Below are 10,142 nucleotides of genomic sequence, written 5' to 3' on the forward strand. Positions count from 1 at the left end.
CTGACATAAAGAATTTTTCTCTTAGGCTCGTGTTCTTAGGGCTTTAGAAATCAGCAAGGCTCCAACATCAGAGCTCTCCAAAATTATGGTGAGATTGCTGTATTAATATTTAATTTTTTGAGCTATATTTATGTTAGTTCACAGCCATAATAAATCTTTAACTGGAAAAGCAGGTAGTTCACACTTTGAAGCACCCTATATCCTATTCTCTTAATTTGTTTTATTAAGACGTTTGTAAATCAACTTTCTACCTAGCTTTAAAATAGCCAAATTAGATGGGAACAAGCTAGTTGCCTCTTGTGACTATAGGAAGTGACAGCTTTGGAACATACAAGAAAGCTCTTTCTTTTGCTTTCTGTCATGAACTGGTAAAGTATTTTTAAAGCTGAACTGAAGTTGATTTAATATTATCCTGCTTCTTTCCCCCATAAATCCACAAAAAAATTTCTATCATTAGAAGAAGCAATGAAGGACTACTTAGTGTTGCAGGGTGAGGAGACATTGTCAGGGACTTTCTCAAAGGATTTGTTGAAGTTCTTTAAGTGTCATCCTAAAATTCACTGAGGAAATACTGCAGAGTTTTCAATTCTCCACAGTAAGATTTTGTTTATGCATTTCCCTCCAGTACTTTCCCAAAGCATAAAGGTTAACCAAGTCCATAATGACTTCATTTAGAGAGAATTAGCAAAGCCAGTCTTGCATTTCAAGGTCAAGGCTACCTTCTCAGACCATGCATGGGTTCATATTTGCCTTGCCATCAGATATGTAAAGCTTTCTGGACTTCAAGGCAAACCTCAGGGCAAAGAATTCATCTTCTGTACGACTTGGCTGCCATCTAGATGTTGGCAGTCCAAATATGAAAAGGCTATCTCCTCTCTCCTCTTTCCTTCACAAGCTGAAAAAAGGAGAGCAGGAAGTGGAATACAGCAGACAGCAGAGATAATCAGGGATGCTTTCAATGGCTCTGCTTCCAATGCAAGCTCATCCTGAAGCAACAGGTGACATGGGAAGAGGAGTGGAGTAGGAGGTTCTAGTAGAAACAGTCATGGCTCACTTGGTCCACTGTTACTTCTACACCATTGAAAAGGATTAGAGGTGATATGGCAGCAGTGTTCCAATATCTAAGGGGCTTCCACAAAGAAGAGGGAGTCAAACTATTCTCCAAAGCACCTGAAGGTAGAACAAGAAGTAATGGATGGAAACTAATCAAGGAGAGAACCAAGCTAGAAATAAGAAAAAAATTCCTGACAGAACAATTAATCACTGGAACAGATTTTCTTCAGAAGTTGTGGTTGCTCCATCACTGGAGGTTTTAAGAAGAGATTGGACAACCACTTGTCTGAAATGGTATAGTCTGAAATGGTATTGCTCAAGACACCTGCTTGAGCAAGAGGTTGGACTAGAAGACCTCCAGGATCCCTTCCAACTTTGTTATTCTGTTATCTACTACTGACATCTAGTGATCATTTGAATTTTTGCAGCCCATATATGTAATCCCATCCCATGCTGTCAGGTTTGTGGAAGGCATGAGGCAGCTAAAATCCCTGATATAGATCTTCTTGAAGAAAACCTTATCAGGCCAACTTGACAGGTGATAGATTGTTGCAGGGAAAGAAACAGTGAAATGGAGAACTAGGTATGGTTCTCTGAGATCATGGAGGAAGGAGCAGGTTACGAAGATTAAAAACTGAGTATAGGAAGAAGTCAAGGGCACAATTATGCATAATTAACTGCTGTTCTTACCATGGCCCTAAAATCAATGCCTTAAGTCTGGGTGTGCTCTAGAGGCATAAGAATGGCCTGCTTGGAAGTGATGACCTTCCCAGAGGGACATACATGCCATTTATTGTATTGATTGCCCAACAGCAGCAAAAGAGCTTTTTACGGTCCCAAGCTTTTAAACACATTTCTTCCTCAGCTTTATTTTATCACCGTTGCTTAGCTCCAACAGTTTAGTGCCTATTTAAATGGCATTTTTGTTTGATTATTTTGCCTTTATTTTTATTTTATTTTATTGGCCATTTTTATTAGCTATTTTAACTTTTTAAATATCAGTTTTAAATTAGAACCATAACACATTTTGGAGAAAAGTCTGCTTGGAAAGACAGCATGCCAAAGCTTGCATTAGTAAGCAAAATAAATATCCCATTTTAAAAGGGCATAGTGAAAAAGCAGCATATAACCCCATAAATAAATAAACTAACTTGCTATTAAATGGGAAAGAATCTGGAAGGGAAAGAAGAAACTCATAAAAATGCATTACTCTGGTTGTAAGCATAGATCCCTCTCTATATTTTTTTTTCCTTCCTAGCATTTTCCCACAAGCATAGGCTCCGTTTTTCTTTTTTCAGATCAACCAAGTATTGATCCATTTAGTTGTAACAGGAATTGACCAACAGGCTTGTCATCTAAGCCTGACATTATGGGCTGATAGAATGAGTGGCCCAAAGTCACCCAGCCAGCTTTCATGGCTAAGGCCTTTCTAAGTCCAGAAACAGGGCTTCCCATAAAAGCCAGTCATGGACTAGTAGTTCAAACAGCAAATGGCCCCACACGTGACTTCCATGAGCACAAGAGCTTGTTTCCAAAAGTCAGTTGATGGCGGACAGCAGTAAAAAAAAGTGTCCTTGCTATAGGCTTTCCAAAGATAAATGTTTGTTCTGCAAGTAGCATGTATTATTTTAATTTGTCAGGAACACAATAAAGCCAGACTAGATGAGCCTGGACTGATCCCATTTGGGTTTTTCTTATGCCCTTCACTAATCTTTTGTGGCACTGACTCAATCTTGCATCTCTGAAGGCTACAATGAATTAAAATTAGCTCCCACACACACGCACAAAAAAAATTACTGAGGACACAGGTATCCTCTCTTCTCCTATTTTGAGAGGTTTTTTTAGAATTCTTTTTATCAGTGTGAGAAGATTAACCACAAATTTAAAACAAAGGCCACAGGATGACTTTGTCTGACAAAAGAAAGCATCTAGTTCCACGTGTCATTCTCGGTGGACCCCACACGTCTCACCTTTGAGGCTTCTGGAAATGCCTGTGATGAAAAATGTAAATGGCATCCTTATCTTGTCCCAGAAGGTCAAATGTTGGCAGAAACCAGAGAACCTGTTTTGAAGGTTCTCTGAGTAATCCTGTTCTCCCCCAAATCATAAGGTTGTTCTTTGTGTCCCTCTAATGCCTCCACAGAGGGGAGATGCACAGGAAAACAATTAATACATCAGAAAACTGTGCCAAGCTTTTCTACCATTATAGGCTTTTTCAGCTACAAAGGAACATATTGAATCTTTAGTGCAGAGCCCATTCTTCACTGTTTCAGTTGTCTCCTTTTGTTTACACATCCCTGCCATCCTTCTTTCCTTCTTTGTGAATTGAATGCTAAACCATCTCTAGGGAAATGTTAGATTGCTTACAGAATGCTTCAGCAGATGGTGGCTCAGGCTGTAACAGAAGGCTGTGATTACACCTGAACTCTGAAAGAACTCTAAACTTAAGCAGAAAAACAAGATAAATGAGGAATCCATAAAGTTTTCTTTCCAAGCCATGGTTTCTGTAAGAGAAGGAAACAACTCATTGTTCATTTGAAACCTGGCACAAAATCCCTTCCATGGAATTTGTCTTTCATTGCATTAAGAGGACTAAATTTTTAGATCTCTCTTAGCTTGGATTATCCATAATCAGCAGCATTAAACTGTACTTCATTATAAAATGCCCTTGCAAGCTAAAAGTACTGCTAGAAACAAACAGACAAGGAATACTGTGATAATCCTTTTTCCCCTCTCTGTTTTAATTAGTCTGAGAAATGAAAGTTGATATTCCCACAATTCTCTCATGTTAATTGTTGGAGCTGTTGTTTTATTACTACTAGCAATAATTTATAGGGCTCATCTTGTATACATACCATGCAAAGAGTAATCTGCATTTAAATATTTTACAATTAATTATACAGATGTTTCTTGATTTCTTGGGAGAAAGATGAGAACAGTTAAAACCAAGTACAAGCCTAAGCAGGCAATCTAGAGCAGGGGTCCTCAACCTTGGCAATTTTAAGACTTGTGGACTTCAACTCCCAGAATTTCTCAGCTTTGATGACTGAGGAATTCTGGGAGTAGAAGTCCACAAGTCTTAAAGTTGCCAAGGTTGAGGACCCCTGATCTAGAGTTCTCAATAAACTTATGTTCAGGCCCTGAGCAGAGCCTGACCCTGATCTTTTTAGATACAATTGCATTGCAATGCCATATTCATTCATATCGTTCCCTAAGAATGTATTTTCCCTTCACTAGAAAAGAAAGATCGAGAAATCAAATTCCTGAGATAAAAGAAAAAGGGTGAGGCAATGGGAAAACAGATTGCAGACCAAGAAACCTTCAAATTAATTGCAACACAGACCAAAAAAAAAAACCACCCCAGCATTCCCTGCCTGGTTTCCAGTTTGTGAGAAATAATTTTTGGGAGTTGAGTTAATTCAGCTCTAAAAATTAGATTTATCTTGTAAGGTCAATTAGATCCAGAACTGATTCCAAAATAGTACAAAGTATCTGGCCATTTGTATTTTAGATCCATGAAGCTTCTGGTTAGTTAAGGCTTCCTAAAAGGTCATGTCCATGCAATTGTGAATATGTCTTTGAGTAAGGAGGTGGTTTTGCCTCCCTTAAAGGAGACAGTGGTGTGCATATTTACATAAAATGTCCCTTTGAATTAGAATAGAATAGAACTGAAAGGGACCTTGGAGGTCTTCTAGTCCAGCCCCCTGCTCAAGCAGGAGAACCTATACTATCTCAGACAAGTGACTGTCTAGCCTCTTCTTAAAAACCTCCAGTGATGGAGTGCCCATGATTTCTGAAGGCAAGCTGTTCCATTGTCCTCACTGTCAGGAAGTTTTTCCTTAATTCCAGGCTGCTTCTCTCTTTGATCAATTTCCAAACATTGTTTCTCGCCCTTCCCTCTGGTGCTTTGGTGAATAACGTGACCCCCTCTTCTTGGTGGCAGCCCCTCAAATTCTGAAATAGTGCTATCATGTCTCCCCTATTTCCTCTTTTTGAACAATTGAACAGTTCTAGACAATTTTTATCCAATCTCCAACCTTCTTTTGAGAAAGATGTTGAGATTACTGATCATATTGCAGGAAGTGGATTATCCAGTTGGATTTCAGGCTGGGACATAGCCCAAAACACTATAAATGTGTTTCCTGTAATTATAAGCCCACTTTAATATTGTCAGCTGCAAAGTATTAGCTAAGTCAACAAGATCCACATTTATCTTTCTGGTCCAAGCTCAACACTTTGATCACTGGATTAAACTTGTTCTAGTCATTGTATAAACATATAATTGCACTAGGAATGTAAATAGAGGTATATTAAAAGAAATAATAATAATAATACAGAAGTATTTTGTTCCTTAATTATTCCAGCCATGCAGACATATACAGTAGATTGGTTGAACTACAACTAATAGTTTGTTCATTTATTCATTCAGTTTGTAAGGCCATCCACTCATTAGGCATAGTTTCTGGCTAAAGCTGAGTTAACTAACATTTTAGTTACTACATAATCAATTATTTAAGAATAATAATAATAAAAATGCAGTATAGTTCTCATTTCTTGTAAGTCAGTCAATAAGATTCCGCGAAAGCATTTTGGAAAGATTTTATCTGTTAACAACATTTTGCCAGATCTTTCCAACACTGGGGGAGACATAAAATAAACATAGCAAGGAGCACATTCATTATTTATACTTCAAGCAGCAGTAGATACTTTATTATACAGACCAAGAGAATGCAAACAAAGGGCGATCCAATATGGAATTAATGTTTCTTGCACTTTGGAATAACTCTATGTATAAATTAAGAGGGGAAGAAAGTGCATGACAAAACTCAGCATTAGTCAACTCTGTTCAAAGCACAAAAAGCTCAGGGGTTTTTTTTCCCCAGCTTCTCAGAAGTGAGCAATGATTGAGAGGAAAAGTAGAATATTGTCTAAGATGGTATCATATTTTGGCCTAGAAAAAAAAGGAGGTGAGCTTTTCCCCTAGCTTGCTAACACAATTTCTTTGCTTAGGGGGCTGAGGTGAAATACGACAGCCATTGGATCATTTGACATTTCCCATAGCAAAAGCATGCTGACTGAAGAATTCAGATAATTTTTTTTAAAATCCTCCTTAAGTGATTCAAAACCTATCTTTATCACTAAGATTCTTAAACCCAAAGCAGCTGTAATTATGTCTGCTGCAGAATTAATACTTGCTCAATTTATTAATTTGTCATTTGTTGACTGTATCTATAAATAACACCTCCCTCACATTTTCAGCTGGAACTACTCATAATCTATACTGGTGCCTTTGAGTCTCATGAAGAAACACACACACACACACTAAGTTCTTAGACTAATTTCAGAAGTCCTCTACAAAGTATCAGCTCAGACTATCATTAAGAACAACCTGTTCCTTCTCAGACAGTCCAAGTGATGAAAAAGAAGAGAAGGAAAGAAAAAAGAAGGGTACTATTCTCACTACACAGAACTCTGCCTACTATTAGGATGCAGATTTCAGTAAGTTATTTCAAAGGAATAAACCCTCCAACAAAGAAATGTCCCTGCTAACTGATCTTTGCTTATCTATTCTTCTATTGTGAATAATATCAAGAAAGCAAAAGAGTTTAGGTGCAAATTCAGGAAAGAGTATGAAGTGGCATTAGTTCCAGGAGGCACCATGATTGCACATTCCAGCAATACCCTTATAGAATTACAAGAATTTGTCTAAAATATAGCCAAGAAGGAACAAGATGAATCTACAGAGGGAAAGTTACCAAAACTAAATGATCACCATCAAGAATATCCTCGTATCAGATAGAAGCTGGAACATTATATTTTTTATCAATTCAGGCTCTTGAGATGTTTTGAGTGGTGGATCCAAAAGAGAATGTTATTGTAGTGTGGTATCTTGTAGTATGCAAGATCCAGCCTCTATAATTATATTAAATCAGAAAAGCTATTAGAAAAAATAGTTCTCATAACTCATAACATCCAGAGAAAAAGCAGATCCAAGAACAGAGATGCCCTATGCATGGTTACCCATGCCCTCATCACTTCTTGTTTGGATTACTGCAATGCTCTTTACATGGGGCTGCCCTTGAAGAGCACCCAGAGGCTTCAACTGGTGCAGAATGCGGCTGAGTGGGTGCTTATGGGAGTATCTTGGTACCCCCATGTTACACCACTCCTGTGCAAGCTGCATTGGCTTCCGGTTCCCCTCCGTGTGAGATTCAAGGTGCTGGTTATAACCTTTAAAGCCCTACATGGCTTAGGCCCGGGATTCTTGCGAGACCACTTGCTGCCATTGTCAATCTCCCATCACCCGGTTCGCTCCCACAGAGTTGGCCTCCTCAGGGTGCTGTTGGCCAGGCAATGCCGGCTGGCAACCCCCAGGGGGAGAGCCTTCTCTGTGGGCATGCCGACCCTCTGGAATGAATTGCCCCCAGAGCTGTGGATGACCCCTGACCTTCGGTCCTTCCACCGTGACCTGAAGACGTAGTTGTTCCAACAAGCGGGCCTGGGCTGACTACGGTTTTAATTAGCTTTTTACTGGTTTTTAAATTGTCATATAATTATTGTGTTTATTGTTTAATTCTTTTTAAAATTTTCTATTTTATGTTTTTAATTTTTATTGTTGTGCACCACCCTGAGTCCTTAGGGAGAAGGGCGGCATATAAATTTAATGTGATGAATGTGTTGTCAGAGATCCTACTGAATTCAGCAAAGCTTGCTTCTGAGTAGACAAGGCTGTTCTATTAAGTATACAAGACTAAGACAATTTGCTATGGCGCACAGTCATAGGGATGGTGATGGCACCTAATGCAGTTGGTGAGGGGAGGCATCATTAAATATTGTCACGGAAACTTGTTAATGTTACTTTGATTTCCAATAAAATAAGCAAACTTAATGATGCTGAAAGGCAACCATTTCTTCTAGACTCCAATTTGCATGCAGATCCTAATTCACATTTGAATCTATTTCTTTAAAAAGTAGCCAAAACCTATGGACCATGCTTTCTGCTCAGTTCATCACTTAACTGTTAGAACCAACGGGTCATTAATATCAATAATGAGAGAGAACTGCAATTAGGATGCAAACAAAATATGCCATGCCTGAGTTGATTTATTAGAATGTTTGTCAATAGAAAGTATCATGATGCAGTAGACAAGACTGCAATACTAGGACTGCTACCTTCTCTTTAAATGGGAATCCAAAAAACAAAAGAATCTGCAGGAGCATCATTTAATTACTGAATGGACTTAATATGAAAGATTTTTTTTAGAAAAATCCAGTGCCGTGCTAACTTGTATTAATTTTGGAAGGCACATTTCCAATTATTGAGTGTTCTCAATTAGGAAGTAATTATTTTCTTGCTGCTGATCTAACCCTTTCCCTCCTTTCATTGAACACCTCCCATTAGCTCCTCTTTGCACAGCTAATCAGATCTAAGCTACTTGCCATTAGTTTCAAGGGCTGGAGTGAGACAGTTCTCAACTGGCATTGGAGATAGTTTATCTAATTACAGATTTTCTGGAACTTACACCTGAAGGAAAGATTGGGGGATGGGGGACATTCCAAGTAGATGAAAGGTATGCAGACTACATTGAATTTTACACCACAGATAATTGGAACAAATTGAGAAAACATGGCATGTTTGCAACCTGTTTGCCACAGCACAAAGGTGGCCCACTAATCTTGTATCAAGGACAGGAAGACATAACATCATCCTTAGCCTGCATCCAGCCAACCTACCAGGAAGGCAACTTTGCCTGTCTTAGAATCATAAGATTTTACTGCTAGAAGGGATCTTGGATATTTTCAAGTCACATTCCATGCCATGAACAGGAATTCTTAAACAATGCCAGACAAATAACAATGCAGCCATGACTCCAAGTGGCAGACTGTTGACTGCTTAGCAGCTCTCATGTTCAGGAAACTATTTATTTCAAGTTTAAATCTTTCTTTGTAACACTTTCATCCAGGGCTTTTTTTTGTCATAGCATGCTCAGAACAGAGTTCTGGCACCTTTTTTGGATGGAACCTTGTAGGGTATGTAAGGCGGGTTGTATGACATGTGTGAGTTCCGGCACCTTTTTCTTTTACAAAAAAAGCACTGCTTTCATCCATTATTTCTTGTCTTACCCTTGGTCATTAGGAGGATAATTACATTAGTGATGCCCTCGCTGTGATGTCCCGTTGCCTGGAGGCGGTTCGGGTCTGGATGGGGAGGAACAGACTTCAACTCAACCCTGACAAGACTGAGTGGCTGTACATTCCGGCATCCCGGGACATTCAAAACGTTCCATCTCTTTCTATGGGGGGTGAGCTCTTACCCCCCGTGGATAGGGCTCGCAACCTGGGAGTCCTCCTAGATTCACGGCTCACCCTGGAATATCATATAGTGGCCGTGACTAGGGGGGCTTTCGCCCAGGTTCGCCTGGTGCGCCAGTTGCGACCCTATCTGAACCGGGATGCCCTGTGTACGGTCACTCATGCACTCGTGACCTCTCGCCTTGACTACTGTAATGCTCTCTACATGGGGCTTCCCTTGAAGACCACTCGGAGGCTCCAACTGGTACAGAATGCGGCCGCGAGAGTTGTCTTGGGAGTTTCCCGGTACTCCCATGTTACACCTTTGCTCCGCGAGCTGCATTGGTTACCAGTTGTCTTTCGGGTGAGGTTCAAGGTTTTGGTTACGATCTTTAAGTCCTTACATGGCATGGGTCCGGGATACCTCAGGGACCACCTGCTGCCGGCATCAACTCCCCTCCGCCCTGTGCGTTCCCACAGAGAAGGCCTCCTCAGGGTGCCGCCAGTCAAGGAATGCCGACTGGTGGCCCCCAGGGGGAGGGCCTTCTCTGTGGGCGCTCCGGCATTATGGAACCAACTGCCGGTGGAGCTCCGGACGGCATCAGACCTCCGAACTTTCCGTCGGGGCCTGAAGACCCACCTATTTGAAATGGCTGGTCTGGCCTGACAGGGGATTATGGGTTTTAATTCGTCGTTTTAGATTTGTATTACTGTTTTTAACTGGGCATGGGTTTAATCTTTTTTAATTTTTGTATTGTCTTTTTTTATATATGCCCTGTGAACCGCCCTGAGTCCTT

The sequence above is a fragment of the Vipera ursinii genome (genome assembly GCF_947247035.1).
Source record: "Vipera ursinii genome assembly, chromosome: 2".
Taxonomy (NCBI): Eukaryota; Metazoa; Chordata; class Lepidosauria; order Squamata; family Viperidae; genus Vipera; species Vipera ursinii.